At 42.7% G+C, this 19175-nt stretch overlaps 1 long non-coding RNA gene across 4 annotated transcripts in view; it reads right to left on the bottom strand.

Annotated features, from left to right (window-relative positions):
* LOC102455610 (uncharacterized) overlaps positions 1–19175 on the bottom strand; it is a 145443-nt gene that overhangs the window by 10441 nt on the left and 115827 nt on the right. For all 4 annotated transcript variants that reach the window (XR_003086983.2, XR_012906638.1, XR_003086982.2 and 1 more), the window contains 2 exons: positions 12272–12357; positions 1938–2072 (listed from right to left, as the gene is read on the bottom strand). This is a non-coding gene — a long non-coding RNA (uncharacterized LOC102455610). The remainder of the gene's footprint in view (positions 1–1937; positions 2073–12271; positions 12358–19175) is intronic.

Raw genomic sequence — 19175 nt, 5'->3', positions numbered from 1 at the left:
GGACTCACAATTATGAAGTATGGAAGTTGGGAGGAATATTTTAAAAAACAGTGCTTTGTACCTACGTTTGTGTTCTGAACAACTGCAGAAGTGATCAACCTTTTTGGAATTTTCACAAAGTTTGAAATAGCAAAGCCCAAGAAAAACAACTAAACTCTGGGTTTTTTTGTTTCGATTTGGGAGGGGGTAGTGTTTTATTCTACAGGTCCTTGTGCTTAGACTTGGGCTAGCCCTGTCTATATGAATAAATGCAATCCATTATGAATAACCCATACGATATATTAATCACAAAGCGGATTGTGAGATAACAACATTTACTATACTTTCCTAACTTGCTGGTGTCCTTGCTACTAGTGCCTCTGACCCACTCCTTACCAGGAAACATAAGATTGTAATAGAATCTCCCTGCAAAATTTCACATACGTCCTTCCTTTGCAGAATAAAATTAACAGAGTTCTCATGAGAGGGTAGCTAAGAAATCTGGCTTTCCTTGGATGACCTCAATGGAATCATTTGTTGCTCGAATGACAGACAAACGCAGTAATTAGGTCTATTTAGTAAAGCAGAGGTGAGAGGTCAAACTACTGGGCAAACTGTCTCCACTGCTTAACTTGCTCACCACATCAGGGATTTGCAAAGGTAATGTTTGTACAATAACCTGACACTACCAGTCTCCAGCCGGCAGGTCCCTGCTCCATGGCTAGAGCTCCCCTAGGGCTCTGCACACCAAATGCCTTTTTTGTTTAGCTTTAAGCATAAAAATGTCGGTTTCCACTTTGATACCAAGAAGATTCCGAGTTTTGTCAGTTAGTAACAAATTAGACCTGGAAAAAGGGTCCAGTTAAGGAAGAGATATTTTATAAAACAATGAGGAGGCCTGTGACACCTTAAAGACTAACAGATTTATTGGGGCATAAGCTTTCGAGGGTAAAAACTGCTTTGTCAGATGCATAGAGTGGAAATCCTAGAGGAAATCCATGCAACTGACAAAGTGGATTTTACCCACAAAAGCTTATGCCCAAATAAATCTTTAAGGTACCTCCTGGTTGTCCTTGCAGACAACATGGCAACCCCTCAGAGAGCTATTCTGTGATATTACTTAAATGTTATCAAATATAATCATAAGTGCTCAAGCTAACTCATTCTTGGAGGAGTAGGAGTAAAGGGTTTGTATTAACTCAGATGGCAGGTTACAAACCTATTCAAACGTACTGCCCCTTCCTCTTTGGTATTTGTATTTGTTTTTTTCAGGACTGGTCTTGTTTCATTTTGACAAGGCGCAAGTAATCATTGTTATATGATGGGTTCTTTCCAGATGCCCTGGAAGTCTGGTGGCTGAGTGTCCGTAACAATGAATGGTCAAGGGTGCTGCTCTTTAGTTGGGATTTGCAACCTTTATAAACATCATATAAGAATGATAATAGTACGCATAATACATGCACATTCATGTAAAATTATACATGCATATATAAAATGATAACATTTATATAGCTAGTGTGTAATATATCAAAATAGAACACACAAAAATACATTAAAATAACATTACACTATAACCTCTGTTGTCCTGGTGTCCCTAATTTGGGATGGATCGTGGCAGGCAGAGGTGGAAGTGGTTCTGTGTACTTCTGCCCTTCCCCAGCTGGGGGAACAGCAGCGTATTTCCTGCCTTTCCCATAGCAGCAGCGGGCAATGCCCAGGAGCAGCTGCAGGTAAAGCGCCCTACCACCAACCCCGTCATTTCCTCCCCGGCCTGGTAAAACCCTGTTTCCCATGGTTGCCATGTTGAAGAGGTTCAAGTGCATTACAGTAACTAAGTCAAGTTTCAGCAGACAGTAAATGCCAGAGTTGAGGTTGCAGGTGCCACCTTCATTTGGCCCTTCATGCATCTTCATTATGATAGTCTTTCGTTACATGATCACATAGCATTTTTCCCCTACCTCGTTCAGTGCACATGATGGGCCTGCTCTGGAGGTGAATTTGGAACGCAGAATAAAGAAGAGTGTTTTCTGTAGGCCTCCTGCTTCCTTTGTTCCAGAAGTTGGAAGGTGTGTAATGAATAAGACAGGGGATTGCTGGAAGAGAAAGGATGTGCCGAGTGCTTGACTTCATGGTGTTATTTTAACACAGGTTTTTGCGTATAAGTTCCTAGTTTAAAAAAACAACAGAAATTGTATCATGTGACATTATAGTGACCCTCTGCATGGGACATCAGCAGAGGTTGGAACCTTTAGCTCCACAGAACAGAATTCTAGAACTGGAAAGGACCTTGAGTAGACAGACTCCTACAACCCAGCATACATAAATACACATCCCTATCCTTTTGCAACATGAGAAGATGGTAAAATGTGAAAAGCGTGAATGCAACCCTAGGATGCATAAACAGGGGGCTCTCAAAGAGGAGACCAGAGAAGATATTTTACCCCTGTATTTAACACCCCCACAATTTAAGAAGGCTGTTGATATACTGGAGAGGGTTCAGAGAAGAGCCACAAGAATGATTAAAGGATTAGAAAACCTGTGTTATTGTGTTAGACTGAAAGCACTCAACCTATTTAGCTTAACAAAGAGAAGATTAAGGAGTAACTTGGTTACAGTCCATAATGGACAAAGTGGGAATCAAATATTTAATAATCAGCTCTTCAATCTAGCAGAGAAAGGTCTAACATGACCCAATGGCTGGAAGCTAAAGCTATACAAATTCAGGCTGGAAATAAGGTGTTCATTTCAAATGGCGAGAATGACTAAGCATTGGAACAATTGACCAAGGGTCATGGTGGATTCTTCTTCCCAGACAATTTTAAAATAAAAACTGGAGGTTGTTCTAAAAGACCTGCTGTAGGAATTATTTTGGGGAAGTTCTCTAGTCTATTTTATATAGGAAGTCAAACTAGATGATCATAACGGCCCTTTCTGACCATTGCACATAGGAAGCTATGAAACAAAGTTTCTGATAATAAGAACTAACAATCCACCCAAGTTAACACCCAAGCAAGGTATTTAGGAACTGACTACACAATCCTTACTTACGTATGCAAATAGCAATGTTGTCTTCAAGTTGTCATTGTCAAGTCCAAGTCGAGTCTCAAGTCACTAGAGTTCAAGTTTCAAGCCGAGTCTCGAGTCCCTAAAGTCACTTTCAAGTCAAGTCCCAAGTTGAGTCTCAAGTCTTAATTTCAAAAATGTCAAGTCACTTTTGTACAAGCCATCAATATCGGCATTTTCGGACAATTTTTTCACCATTTTCGGACAATTTTTTCACTTCCTAATTTTAACAGAATTAGAAAGTATCGAGTCTCAAGTCACAAACAGTGAACCCGAGTCGAGTCTCAAGTCGAGTCACCTAAGCGACTTAAATCGGACTCGAGTTCAAGTCGTGGGACTCAAGTCAACAACTCTGGCAAATAGTCCATGTGACTTCAGGGGGATTACTTGGGTAAATGTCCCCTATCACGAACAAGAGTTATATATGCCATCAAATCCCTTAAAGGAATAGCAGAAACGAACTTGCAACATTGTCTGACCTGGCTTTGCAAAAATCCATAGCGCAATGACTAGAAAACACCAGACTAGGAAAAGCTTTTCATTATTAATGGAATCTGCCAACTGGCATGTGTAAGTCTGTCTGTCTCACACACCCTCTTGTCCCTTAACCTCTTCGCATTTGTCACAGTATACTAGGTTACAGAAGGGGCATTTTCTACTAAAACATCTGAACGCGACATTCCCTTTCTGCCTGAACTCTATCTGACAAGCTGTCCTCTTGGAAGGGAAGTGATTTGCAGCTCTCTCACAATGACCCAGGAGACAGAGTGTTCTGGGTGGTATCTCTTGATCCTAGTCTTTGCAAGGTAGACTTCTTCACATGCAAATAATAAACTGTGATGGTGATGAAGAAGAAAAGTAAACCCCCCCAAAGATCTAAGAAATCAGAATTCCTTAGGAACAAAGGACATTTGATACATTATTTATTCATTATTAAAAATCCCTCCCAAGATCTTGGATATATGATGTTAAATCTCTATATAAAGTACAGCCTCTCTCCAACTTACAAACCAGTTACGGACCAAGCAATTGGTCGTAACTCGGTTTGTTCGTAAGTCGGATGTTATACGTTGAGTTACACGTGATCGCGCTGTTTATAAGCGCGGATCGCGTTCGTAACTTGGGGTCCGCCATTTACGACAGTTTTGGTCGTAACTGCGAATGGTCATAAGTCGACCATTTGCAACTCAGGGACCGGCTGTACAACATACAGTAAAAGACAAAGAAAACAATACTTCAGTCATGTTTTCTTTAATTCCCTCATTCACAGATACTCCTCTAAGGATGTTAAGAGGTGGGCAATTGGATAATCATGTGTCAATACAAATTGGTGCTCAGACTAGGTGCTCAGAAGGAGCTACGCCCACTGCAGCTCTGCAGTTTAAATGTACAAGCAGCCTGGCTACTTCTGCAGTTAGACTGCGGAGCCGCAACATGGGTAGCTGGGACTGAGCTGGGCGTGTTCAGTCCCAGCTTGCGCTGGGCCCAGCAGCCCCTGTCCACATGGGGTCTCAGCAGGGAGCTGGGACCCCCTGCGGACAGGGCTGCTGATGGAGCAGCCTCCTCTGGCTTCCCCCCACACCTAGTCTGAGCATGGGGGGAGGAAGCGGCACCATGGAGACAGGGCTGGGGGGGAACCAGCTTTTAAACTAGTTCCCTCCAGTACCAGCTCCTCCTTCCCTCACGCCTTTCTGCCTCTATATGAGGCAGTGACATAGAAGCAGCAAAGAGGGGATGGAAATGCGAGTAGTCAACTAATCAACTACTCTTTTACATCCCTAACTCCTACAACAACAAATGTTACAACAGCAATATTAGTAATAATTAAAGAGCACATTCACCCCAATTTATCAGTGTTAAACTTGGATAGCGGTTTTGTTTGTTTGCTTGTTTGCTTGCTTGCTTGCTTGATTGATTGACAGGGGGTTAAGCTAAACTTTTTGGTCTCCCAGCTTCAGCTCCTATCAAGAAAAATGTCATGGAGCAAATGTTAAAGGAACGTGGCCCTGTCTCAACAGAGGTCCATACTCTTGAGTTGCCTCTTCACAAGATAATACATTTTGTTTAGACTCCTGGCATCACGGCGCTAAACCAGGGGTTGGTTCAAGCTGACGTGTTTTGGTGCACTGTTTGGAGAGGCGTGAAATGAGGTATTAACACCTCCCAGCTCTGGAATGGGGAAAGGGAGAAGCATCAAAAAATGACTCCTCCAGTACAGGGGTGAGGAACCTTTTTTGAGTCTGAGGCCACTGACCCACAGGAAAATCAGTCAGGGCTGCACACCAGTGAGAAGCAAAAACAACCAAACAAACCCTGATTGACGTGGTGGAGGAGCAGACAGACACGCCCCACATTCCCTTCACACACCAGAGCCTAAGGGGGCCCAGGCTAGTAGATTGTGTGTGCTCCAACCCTGCAGTGGGGCAGTGAGGGGGCTGGAGTGTCAGAATGGGCTCCCCAATGCTGAGAGGGGGGAGCCTTAAGCCTCGGGGGTCAGATCCAGGGAAGCTGGCGGCCCCAGGGCCTTAGGGTCCCCACTCCTGCACTAGTACTTAGAAGCTTCAGGGGGTAGCCGACTTAGTCTGTACAGCATCCCATCTCATGCCATTCCTCTGCTTTATTTCAGGAATCGCTTTGGAAAGCGTGCATGTGTAATGGGAACTTCCCATAGACAGATTGCTACTCGGAGCATAAAATAGCTCCTGAGGCGGGGACAGAAGGCACACGGTTGATGTTTGTTTTTGAAAGAGAACAACCCTTCCCGGTTGTTTGTTTGTGGAAGGTTGTTTGTTTGTGGAAACAGGTCCTTGTCGGACCATCAAGTATCAGACTCAACTGTGAGCGAGCCCTCATAAGAGAAACACCCTTCCCAGCTGGGGGTAGCTGTGTTTTATTGTTCATACTGCGACTACGGTAAATCAGCTCAACTATGATTTATTGATACGCACACGCACATGATAAAGAACTGTCAAAAATAAAATGAAGAGCTGGCTCAAATCTCCAGGCAAAACAGTGGGAGCGCTGACCTCCTACTGTACATAAACCCTTCCTGAGTAAATATTTCTGTCATGTAAAGATAAAAGATTATTTTTATAACTTGTAGCAAAATTGGATGCTTCATCCCAAAATGCAGGGTTTGAACTGCTTCACACTGAAAGGACATGTGGAAAATCCTTGCTTTCTGAACTAAAATGAGCAGGCGGGTTAGGAGGGCGTGGGGGAGAGATTAGCTGTCTATTTATTTTGCTCCGTGTCCTACCTCTGACGGATTGCTATGATTGTCCAGTTATCAGAGCGTGATTCTAACTTGGCAGTGCTCTAGGACTGTTGATGGAAATGCCAATGACTCCTGAAACATTCTAATGTATGCATCTTGTGAGCATGATATCACACACACACTCCTTGCTCATTACAGGACAGATCTTCCACTGCACAGATCCTCGCACCAAGCTGGTGGTGAAAAGAAACTTTTGAGAGGATTCTAACAGCTTCCTGGGGATTCTCCAGGCATGGGGAGATGCCTCGCTCAACTCTATTACTTTTTCTGGGACAGGGGATGTAGTCAGGGCCTCATTATGACTTTCGTGGGCCCTAGGCACTTTTGCCTTCATGGGCCCCTCCCACCATAATAATATCAATATTAAAAATTATTTTTGATATAACTTTAAATACTTTTTTTTGTTGTAGGCAAAATTTAATAGATTTTCATGGGCCCTAAAAGTTTCATTTTTTTCTGATGTGAGAAAAAAATCAAAACATTTTCTTCAACCCTAAAAGTTCATTTTTTTCTTCTGATTTTAAAAGAAATTAAAACATTTTCGTGGGCCCCTAAAAGTATCGTGGGCCCTAGGCACTGTGCCTACTGTGCCTAATGGATAAGTCATCCCTGGATGTATTGCCACAGTGCTACCCAACTGCCAGAAAGTTCTTTGGAGGATACTGCAGCCTATCCTCTAAGTAGTCATAGGGTCAAACCAGCCTGAGCTAAGAACTGCTGCAGGGCATTTCTCCCTAGCTCAGCTGTAGCAGGGGAAGTTCTGGTATTTTTGAGGCTTAATTACTACATGCCCACTGTGACGGGGTGAGGCAACCCCGCCACTCCGTCCTGCCAGGAGACGCGGGCGCTGATAACGGGGCGGAGGATGCTAGCCGGGGGAGCTGGAGCTGAAGGCCTGCTGAGAGTCCAGCCGTCATCCAGGTGCGACCGGGATGCCCGCTGACGTCGGCAGCATGACGCCGGGGGGGGCGGGGCACCCGGAAGTGCGCCAGGGCCGGCAGAGGCCGCGGGAGGTACAAAGGGAGGGGAAGCGCCACAGGGAGGGGGAACAGCACGGGGGGAGAGAGACACCGCCGAAGCGCGAGGGATCCCGGGAAGGAGGTAGAGGTGGGATGTGGGCTAGACCCGCTGGCGGGGTTGGCAGCGACCCAGGGCGGGGTTGGCAGCAATCCAGGGCGGGCCGTGAAACCCAAGAGCAGGCGAGTTTAGGGGCAAGACCCCACCTGCTACCACCAGGAGCATTGAGTTCCTGGTGTTAGGGCCCTGGGTCGGGGTCCGGAGAGAGGGTGGGCCCGGACCCCCCCACCCCGCCACCAGGGCGAGCAATAGTGCGGCCGGGGTGAGCCGTAACGGGGTACACCGAGAAAAGGGGGACCCCTTCCCCCCCAAGGCGGGGTGACCTGTGACACCCACACATTAGATCGCCCTCCTTTCCATAATATTATATATATGTACAGAGATGAGAGAGATTGAGCAAATGAGAGTACAATTAATAATGTGCTATTCTCTCTGAGGCTTGAAAAAAAAAAGCCGGTATCAAAAGGTACAAGATTTAAAACCACAAAAGATGTCTTAAAAGTGAAACTCGGAGAAGTCTGCAGCCCACTCACTTGGTTGGAAAATGCAGACCGTCTTCAAAGGAAGTTGGTGAACATTACTGCTAAAGCTGCTGGCTCTAATTTATAGATGTCCATCTGAAGGCTATTTATCCCATTTCCTAGTGATTGTGTCCTCCTAGCTATGTATTAATTAGATCCAGCTATTAGCGATGTACCGCTACTCTCTTCAAGATTGGGTTTGGAACACTGTTTTACTTTGGTTGTAATAACATCTTGTTCTTTTCAGTTGCTTACTTGTAATAACTTTTTATGAGGTTCAGAGGTAACCAAAAATGTTAGCTGTTTTTACGTGTTGTGTGTATACATGCACTCACACAAACATACATGCACGCACTGCGGTCATCCTTAATGACTTGCTGGTTCGCCTTAGATAAATAAATATGGTTCCCTCTGTTTTTGCTATGTTGCCTATACTTAACTGTAGGGAATGTCTATGCAACACTGAGGTAACATTGTTTTGTAACCAACAGATTTTTAAAGGATGACCATGGATATGTGTGTGGGTGTATAAATATTTTCATACATGCAAGCTCACCCAAAGAAAAGGCTCAATTCTGCATTCCTTTCTCAGGCAAAACTCCTATTGGTTTCATTAGTAATTTTGTCTCACTGTTACAATTACAGAACTTCTCCCTCAGAATAAAAGTCTCTTTGGTTTACACTGTAGCTAAGATCTCAGTTTCTGTTCATTGGAATCTGTGCCACATTACTTCAGGAGTAGGGACCCACTAAGGCCTGGTCTACACTACATCAGAAAGTCGAAGTAAGATACATAACTACAGCTATGTCAAGTATGTAGCTGGAGTCAACGTATCTTACATCACGTTTCCATGCCGTCCACCCAGCGGGAGGCTGACAGGAGCAAACTCTCCCATCAGCTTCCCTTACTCCTTGTGAGGCACTGACGGGGATGCCCTCTGCGTTCAATTTAACGAGTCTAGTATAGACCTGCTAAATCAAGCCCCAGAAGATTGACTGTGGCAGCGCCAATCTTCCCCATAGTGTAGACGTGCCCTGAGTCATACACTTTTGTAAATGTTCTTGTAGATATTTTGCATGGCTTTCGGCTTGGTTTTGAGCATACAGGATGAAGAAATTGAAAATTCCTTCATTTGCACTGATGTAATTCAGTCTTCACTGAAGTCATTTGACCATGAAGAGAAATGGCCCAAAGGTTTGAGGAATCCTACCCGTTCCTTGCTAACTAATGTTCCTGGCATCTCTGTTTTTAAATTGGCCATGATTGGTCATTGTTAATCAATTGGCGTAAGGGAAGTTGCCTTTGCACTCTTGCTGCTCTTTGTACTGGGCCACATGTACTGTATGTGCACTACTGCTCTCTGTTGGAATGGATGAGAATAGGTCCTGATTTTACTACAGCTTGCAAAGTGAGTTATGTTAGTCAATAGTTTGTGTGCTTGCTAGTTATATGAGCTGCAAGATTTTCTTTAGGTTAAGAGCTGGAGATAAAAAGATAAAGGCATTACACAGAGCTCTGCTTTTTAGCCTACAGTAACTGAAACCAATTAATACACCCAACAAACTGATACTCCTCTTTAAATCACTAGTGCATCAAATTTCATAATAATCTGACTTCTAATCTCCCATTCATTGGTAAAAGAGGGGGGGGAAGTCTCTCTGTGGTATTTTGGTTTCAACATTTAATTAGATTGGTTCCACCATTATTGGGTTTTAAAAATAAAACATGATTTCATAACGAAGAGTGAAACCACAGACGAGATGGTGTTGTAATTGGAATCAAACAGATAAGCAAGAAAGCAATGCCAGATGCTTTGGGGGGAAGAGAAATCTCAACTTAAATCAGATTTAAACAGATGTTCTGATGTCTGGAGTTTGCCAAACATTTCATATTCAAAAAGCTTGGTGTTTTCATTTGAACCCTCTCTTCTCCAGATGAGAAAAACCTGCGCAGATCAAATAAAAACATCAACCTGTATCTTTACCAGAACTTGATCCCAAAGGCTTTTTGAGGTTTGGAAGACTTTGGTTAACTTGTTTTGCTTCTTTTTTTTCATTTTTTTTTCTCTGCTGGTTTCAGCTGAGAGTATCAAAAGTAGCAGGAAAGTAAGAGGGGTGGAAAAAACCTGTTCTTTCAGAATTACAGACTGAGAAAGGATAAGAAATATGCTTTTGTAAGTTTCCAAAGAAGTTTAGATAAGGTCTTGGTTGATTCAACAGCATCCAAACTGAGCCTCCAGATTTTCAAAGATTCCTTCATCACTCAGACATTTTAATCACAGTTGGGAGCTGAAAACTTAAGACCTACATGAATATTACTAGTTTATTATTAAAAGCCTGAGCTTTAAAGGAACAGCTTCCAGCCACTGGATGCAATTAGTAAGTGTTGAATAACAGATAGATACATTTGGCATTTGAAACATTGACAAAAGCAAGGTGTGCAGGGTATAACCACCCAGATTAGGGTAGGGAGACAAAGAGTGAAATATTGGCTCCAATGATTTGTTGAGATTGGTCCTGCTTTGGGTAGGGGCCTGGACTTGATGACCTCCTGAGGTCTCATTCAGCCCTAGGATTCTATATCAATGGCAAAACTTCCATTGACATCAATAGAAGTAGGATTCCACCCACCACATAACATTTGCTGGAGCTGCTCAAAATAAGACACTCTCCTCCGCAGTAGGGGCTTGTATAGGTTTAACTGTAGAAGATTCCATTGAAAAGTCTATCGGTTACCCCTTCACATCCCTAGCTGAGAGTTGGAACCTTTACCCACCTATACCCTGTGCTGGCACACTGGATAGGCCATGCCCTGACCTCAGGCTATGTCTACACTACAGCGGTTTTTTTTTCAGAAAAACAGCTGTTTTTCTGAAAAAATTTAAATTACGTCCACATTGCAATCGTGTTCTTTCAGAAAAAAAACATGAAAGAACAGAGGGGTTTTTCCAACATTGGTAAACCTCTTTCTACAAGGAAGAAGCCTTTTTCCAAGGCTACGTCTAGACTGCAAGCCTCTTTCGAAAGAGGCTTTTTCGAAAGATACTTTCGAAAAAGAGCATCTAGACTGCAACCAGTACTTTCGAAAAAGCAAGCCACTTTTTTGAAAGAGAGCACCCAGGCAGTCTGGATGCTCTCTTTTGAAAAAGCACAGTTTGCATTACACAGCGCCTTTTTTCGAAAGAGCACTTTTGAAAAAAGGTGTTATTCCTCGTGAAATGAGGAGTACCGCTGTCGAAAGAAAAGCCACATTCTTTCGATTTAATTTCAAAAGAACGCGGCTGTAGTCTAGACACAGGTGAAGTGTTTTAGAAAAAAGGCTACTTTTTTCGAAAAAACCCTGCAGTCTAGACACAGCCCAAAAGAGCTCTTTCAGAAAAAGGTGTGTGTAGACGGGGAAGAGGGAGTTCTTTCGAAAGAAGAGGAAAGAGGAAAAAGCACAGGTGCTCTGGTGACCACTCCCTCCATACTAATCACAGCTTAAATGCAAGATAGTCCAACGATGGTCTAGACAGTACTGGGTCCTGCCATGAGGGTAGGGGACTAGACTTGATGACCTCTTGAAGTCCCTTCCAGTCCTAGTATTCTATGATTCTATGGCATTCATTCAGGGTGGACGCTATCTTTCGAAAAAGCAGATCACTTTTTATGCGCTTTGGCAATGTGAATGCTCTCTTTTGGAAAACGTTTTTTCAGAAGATCTCTTCCGGAAAAGCTTCTTCCTAAAGAAGCCTTCAGTCTAGATGTACCCTCAATAAAAAAGTAAAAAGGGATCATGAATATCATCAGTTTAGAGGAATGTCTAGTAGAAGAAAAGGACATCCATTTTTTTCTGAACGAGTGACTGTCTTCATCTGAAAGGAATGAGTTTGGACTCAATCCAAATGTGCTACTCAAAATTCAGCTCAGATCTAATGTTCCATCTAGAATTAGGAGCTCCCAGGGTCAGGAAGCTGTCTTGAATTTTGTCGGCAAAAGATCTGTACAAATGAAAGCTAGTCAACATGACAGAAGCCAATAATGAAATATCTATTCTGTTCTATAGTTGTTGGGGTTTTTTATTCCAAGTACAGGGAAACCTGAATTTATTAAAGTCTTGAGGGACATACAAACCAGGTTGTGTAAACATAACTTGAATAACAAGGAAAATTTAGAATTCAGGTCAGTGGCTGATGAAGAGCATTATATAAGAACTAGTCTATCAACATCATAGTCCCACAGATCGGACATGTGATATCTGAAAACTGTTCCCGCTCCCATCATTGATTCAGCTCTGGAGTTCACCTTGGGAAATCACTTAGCTTCTCTTTGACTTCAGTTTCTCCATTTATAAAATAGGAATAACACTGCTTACCTGTCTTTAGAGAGATCGTTCAGATTTGTAGATTACAGAGACCCCCTTGTTTCTCAGAACACATTTCTCTTTCAGAAGAAGTCCCTCTGCAAATTAAAAGCAAAAGTAAAATCACCTCGGAGCCCCTATATTCATCTCTAATTTCCTCCAAATGAGCTGTTAAGATTTAGTTTACAACTATGTCTTAAATTCTTCAGGTTGAACTTCTCTAGTCCAGCACCCTCGGGACCAGACTGGTGCTGAACCAGAGAATTTGCCGAACCACGGGAGGTCAATATTGTCTAGCAGCATTGCCAACACTTCCACTGCTTACTGGGCTCTCAGAAAACATTTCGGGTTACATTAGAGCTAAATAACAGCACAGAACACTGAGAGCCAGGACTGGTGGCTGTAAGCAAACTTTATGGAACTGCAGGAAATTTGGCCACACCCACAATAAGTGGGCATCCAGCTTACTAAAATCATGCTGGACCATGGATGTTGCTGGATCAGAGAATGCCAGACTAGAGAGGTTCAACCTGTAGTGAGACATCTAGAGAGCAGAAGGGCAGTGGTATATTTCATAAGCTAGAAAATGTGTGTGTTACTAGTATTTCACCCATCTATATGTTTTAATCTTGTGTAAATTTCCCTCCTAAGATCCAATTATCTTTGCTATCCTACTAGGGTTAATACTCTACAGGGACACTTGAAGTCTGTGATATCACATGGCTTAACTACAGCTGGTCCCCGAGTTGCGAATGGTCAACTTACGACCATTCGCAGTTATGAATTGCTTGGTCCGTAACCGGTTCGTAAGTCGGGAAGAGGCTGTAGTTAATTCTTTGCCATAGGGTATGTGTAACATTAATGCTAATACTAAATGTTATATAGAGGATCCATGTTACAATTAAACCTTTTTTTCATATGCAGCAAATCCCTCGGAATAAGGGCAAAATCTGCAAATTTCTCATTCTGAGTGGGTTCATTGCATAGATCTTGAGCATTCTCTGGGTGTGACTACTTAGCCTTGAATGCTTCATAAACAATCAGAAAGTAAATGTCATGTCATATTGAATTTAAAAGGCAATTTTTAACCCGGACTCTGTGATAAAGTATATTTGAATTATACACTAGTTCACATAATATAATTCATAAATCTCATTATTGGTAAATTAAAGGCAAACAAATTATGCTGTCCTTTTTTGTTCAGCTCCTAGAATTAATTTACCAATAAAAGCTAAATAAGGGACTGATTAAAAAACCATTGAAATCAATGGAAATACTTCCTTTGTATGCAACAGACTTTAGTCACAGTTGAAATAATTAAAACTGAAAGTTTGCAGTACTAGGATGGATAGGTTGTATAATATAACACACTATTTGCAGGAAAAGATGTTGTTTGCTTTTCATACACCACAGAAGCAAAGGAGGGATTAGGAGATATATTACAGAAGTACTGTCTGTGTCTTCTTAAGTTTCATATCCAGTTAATAATTAATATTTGGATCCTATAGCATAGATTTTTAAGCCATTTAGGTGCACAAAAGTATTCAAAAAATACAGGACTAATTTTTACATGCCATAATTATTGTATGGGCAATTAAGACAATAGGGCACATAAATTCCCAGTTCTGCCGAAAATGTTAGCAGAAAGCAGTTAGGACAATTAAAAGTGCAAATTAGATATGCTGTCATGCACACATTTAAGATTTGGCTCCAAACACTCACGCACTTTTAGGCAAACAATTGCCATGGCTCAAACTGCAGAATGTATAATAATTATAGATTTTAGGATACAGAAGTGAAGGAAACAAAATAAATCCAAGTTGCCTGTTAATAGAGATGCAGGAATTTAGTTTCCTGTTTTAATGTATTAATCTTCCATGAGTGGTTTGTACATATTTGGAATATAAGGAGTTGAACTGAGCCAAAGAAAATTCTGTCCAAATTTTATTATTTTCCAAATGATGCCTCATTTATTACTGTAGGCAGCTCCAAGTCTCCAGGGATTAACATTTTGGCGGGACAGAATGATTAGATTCAAGATCAGGAGGAGCCCTAGCGTCTGAGGCTCAAAGTATTTCATGCAACAGCAACAGAAACATCAGACGTAACATAACTTTTGTCTTTCACTTCTTATGCTCCAACCGAAATGCATTTTTGAGCTCTTCTCAAGCAAAGACTGTCAGTGTTAAAGATTTGGCAGCACTTTTTGTCCACTATAATCTATGAGCTGCTACCTTCCTTGCGTACAGATCTTGGTATAGCGAGGTATCTCCAACATTATCAGTATGGATTACATGTTAATTATTATTATTGCTAATCAAGATACTTGTCAATGAACACTTTTCATCAGAAGCCCTCGGCGCATTTTTGCAAACAAGACCCAGATCAGGCAATTGCTAAGCACATGAGTAGTCTCAATGACTTGAGCTGGACCTTTCATGTGGTTAAAGTTAAGCAGCATTTAGAGAAACTGGCCTTAAATAATTAATCCCCAAAATGAGAATTAATCGAGTAGGTCACCACAATTCAGGTACTCAGTGGATTTAGCCTTGCTGTGCTCCTGGAGTATCCAAAATGAAGTCAGAATTTCTCTAAATTTATTAGAAATTGCTTTACAGATTAGTTTCTCATGCCTTAATCATCAATATGCAAAATCAGAGCGGTGTTGCTTGCGAGTGATTGTCTGATAAGTTGCATGGTTTGCTCCCTGACTAAATGAGCACCCATGCATTTCAAGCATACATACTTGAAGTACTTCCACACACACGTTTCATATTTGGTTTTCATGACTCCTCAAGTATGTATCTTTGAAATTCGCTTCCACAAATGGTTTTGTTAGTCACTTGAAAGTGAACTTAAAAGGACCATGTACTATTGCTTGCTCCTCGACAGATCATTAAAGTGAGATTTGGAGGTTTTTTGAGTTGTCCTGGGTCACAGAACAAGTGGTTATGGAACCTGGTGTTTAAGGCAGGAGCACTGATTCATAAGTCCCTCCTTCAACAACCCCACAATATTGCCTTTCTTATGAGAAACTGCCTGGCAGCGAGCACAGTAAGAAAAGAGTTAAAAGTGTAGTGCACAACTGAAAGGAAAGAAACTCTGCTTAGTCCTTCCTGAAAGGAACTGTAGGTCCAGGTGCAATGATACATGAAGTACCTCAGTACAGGGACTACTTCATACTTTACATCAGTGGTCCCCAACGCGGTGCCCGCAGATGCCATGGCGCCCGCCGGGGCATTTGTGTGCACCCACCGACAACCTGGGCCGGCCCCGCCCCCTGCGCGTGGTGCACGGGAGGCGCCGGCGCCTGGTGCGCAGCGCTCGGGCGGCCCCAGCCCCGGGGCACATGCGGGCGCGCGGCGCCGGTGCCGGACCCAGGCGTGCGGCTCGGGCAGCGGCGCCGGCCCTGGGCCCACGGCACAAGGCGCTCGGGCGGCCCCGGCCCTGGGGCACATGCCGGCGCCGTGTGCAAGGGCATCCCCGCCCCTGGCGTGCCCCAGGACGCCCGGCGCATGAGTGGCCCCACCCCCCAGGCGCCCGGCGCATGAGTGGCCCCGCCCCCGGGCGCCCGGGAGCCTCTATAGGTTGGGGACCACTGCTGTACATTCTGTGCAGAGCTCTCGACACTCGGCAAATAACATAACAGGAAATTAATGAAAGTTGTTTTATACTTTATCTGACTAACTATATTGTATTCAAAACCTCATCGTGTAATTGCAAGCAGAGCAATTCAACTAGCAGTTTAATGTTTAAAAACTGAGCTAGTAAAGAATTAGGACTAGGCAACCTCCTCTTTTTTTTTTCTTCGTGAAAGGGACAAGAACCCTGGGAAATGCCTTGAAACAGCCCAATTTTGTTGGAAAACAAGATGCCTCATCGCCACTCTTCCAACTCCATCTGTGTTTAATTGTAACAAAATTAATACAAAATAATAAATATTATGAGGTTGGGAGTAGCCTTGGAAACAGATAGAAAATTGATTGCTGTAAAATTTGATATACTCATCTTATATTTCATCAGCATTCTATCAGTCAAGGGGAAATTTTTCAAAGGCACAAAAGTTTTAGTGGGAGATGGGGGACTGAGATTCCTCTAGTGACTTTAAAAATCTGCCGCTTAGTCCCTACTAAAATTTATATTTTCATGAAGGCTGAGCTCCCTGCTTTGGGTGGGTGTAGCTGGATAAGAAAAAAGCGCGGCCCTTCTTGAATCTCATCTTTCTACAGAAACCTCCATCTGGGCTCCCTGCATTCATGGCTGTGGAAGACACAAGGGTTTGGTCCAAAGAGAGAGATGTGCATGTGTTATTTCTGTCCTTTCTTAATATTAAACAATCATTGGGTGGATTCATGCGTACGTGTGTGCACACACACTATACATAGGTACACTTGCCAGAATAAGATCCTAGAGTAAAAAAAAAGTTATTTCAATATTTTTCCTGCTAATTTCCGGAAACCATCCCAAATTTCCATGGCAAGGTAACCAGGCTCGATTCACCAGGGAAAGGAAGTTTGCATACTTTAAAACAGATTGTTTGTCCCCACACTCCCACCAAAGAGGAAGGCATTGAATATCATATAAGGGAATTGGGAAAAGGGAAAGAAGTAGCAAAATTGTTGGACATTAATAGCATTCATCTTTTAAGCATGCATCATGGATCTGTAATTGTTAACAAAACCGTACTGTAAACAATTGGTGCCTTAAGCAATGGCAGTGAAGCAGCGTCAGAAGGCCAGATCTAAATTTAAATCTCCATTCACTAGGAATTTTTTGTAATGGGAACCCTTTCAGCATTGTTTAGGAAGAGTCCTCTTTAGCCCATATCAGGAAAAACAGATCCTCTTATTTCCTTATAAATGACAAATAAAGCCCAAGGGGGTCTATATCCCACACAGATATATGGCCAGCCTTCAGTGATGTTGCGTGAGGAGTAAAAGCTGGCACAGAATTTGGCCTCATATACGGTACGGTTCATTGTAAGATTTAAGTCTGATGGGGGTGGATGGGCAGTACCCAAAAGAATTAGAAAATTATGGGATAGAAAACAAAAACGAGGGGTAATTTAGGGTTAAGTGATAAGTAATTGACCCACAGAGATGTGAGAACCACAGGCAAGAGACTTTTGGTGGCAGGCTTTGGAAATTCTCTCCCAGTGGAAACAGGGCTTACCTTGGCCCAAACTACACTGGCCGCTAGATACCACAATGATGGACACACTTGGAATGGCACACATTCAGTACAGGTTGTGAGATTTCAAAATCCATTGCAAGTTGCATTTCATTGTCTAGATTTTCCAGCTGAGCCTGGACTGGGAACACCAGACACTTAGCCAACTGGGTTGGTTTTCTTTGTAGCATGGTGCTGGGTCGGGACATGATGCAGAAGTCCCTTTCGTTAGAAATGCTAAAGGAGTCTAATGTAAACCATGTAAAATGAGCTAAATTCCACAGTGGTGGACTCTGTGGAATAATCTCCATCGTAAATCAGTTTGATTTTGCTCTCATTCAGCACAATGACCAAATTTCTGTTGTATCAAGTTCTCTCCTGGGGTAGGTACTCTGATTCAGTGGAGCTGTCAGATGGAAATTTATTTTCACCAGAAGCAGGGTGATTCAGGGATGAGATTCTTGATTAGTGCTAAAAGCCCTCTGAATCTGCATTTTTGGCACACGTCTCCAGAAGCTATAAACTGGAGTGCACCCAATTCTGTGGATTTTTTTCTGGATTTCCTTCTAGATCTGACAACTCTTTGGTCCCATCTGTGTGCCCCAGACTAAGTAAGCAGTGTGTTCTGAATGATCAGATCATGGTCTCTTCTCAATCCTGCAAGAATAATTAGTACTAGGGGGCAAAAATGCAGAACATTTTTACTCAGCGCACTAAATTTCTTCTTCTGTTTGCAATTTCCTAAAGTTGTGCAGCCTAAGACAGCAATCAGAAAGTCGTGCATTGCACCTTGCAAATAGCTCTATTGCTGAGCACAAGCTGTCTATCCAAATCTCATCTGTTCAGAAGCAGTGCAATTTATCTTAGACCAGTATTTTCAAAGTATCTTCTCTCTCTCGCTCTCTCTCTCTCTCTCTCGCTCAATCCTTGTCTATCATTTGTTAACTGCTGCAAGTTTGGATGATAGGCTGTGGGGTCAGAGCCAAGGCAGAGAACAGAGATTTGCAGCGATCACGCAATGCTTCTAAGCCTGTGGCTGGAGTAAACAGAATCTCCTTAAAGGTCACTTCTTCAGGCTCCTGCCAAAGGAAGCTGCACTCATTTTTCAGACCCTTAAATGCCAAGAGTAAAATGCACTGAGTCACAGTTTTCCTACATGTTCCTGGTTTGTGATGAGTCTACATAGGAGGCATTTCCTTGCCAAGAAAAATGTCTTTCCCCTTTTAAACCCAGAATAGACCCATAGCACCTTTTTACAAAGTTACGGGTCAGGGCATTTTGGGGTAGAGACTGCAGTTGAGCCCATCTGTGTGCTCTGGACCAAGGTTTTTGGAATGATCAACAATGTACTCTGAACAACTATATCACAATCTCTTTTGCAATCCTCCAAGAATAATTAGTGCTGGGTGCAAAAAATGCAGAACACTTTTTACTCAACGCGCTAAATCTCTTTTTTCTCTTTGCAACCTGTCTAAAATTTCCTACTGTCATTTTGTCTCCTTCAACAATGGCTTCTCTTGAGCTAGCCTACAAAGCCACCCCCTTTTTCTGTGTTTAAGATGTAGAATTGTGTTTTTCCATTGCCTCTAAATTTATCCTCCGTCTGGCACCAAAGCTGTCAGATCTGGAAGGAAATCCAGATAAAATCTGAAGAGCTACAACCCTTATCCACAGATCTGAGCAGCCCAATGAAGCCACTGAAACTACTTGCAGACATGTTATTCAGCTTGAAGCCTGGTTGTCAACT

The sequence above is a fragment of the Pelodiscus sinensis genome, chromosome 12, assembly GCF_049634645.1.
Source record: "Pelodiscus sinensis isolate JC-2024 chromosome 12, ASM4963464v1, whole genome shotgun sequence".
Lineage (NCBI taxonomy): Eukaryota > Metazoa > Chordata > Testudines > Trionychidae > Pelodiscus > Pelodiscus sinensis.
This window is presented reverse-complemented; position numbering and strand designations above follow the sequence as displayed.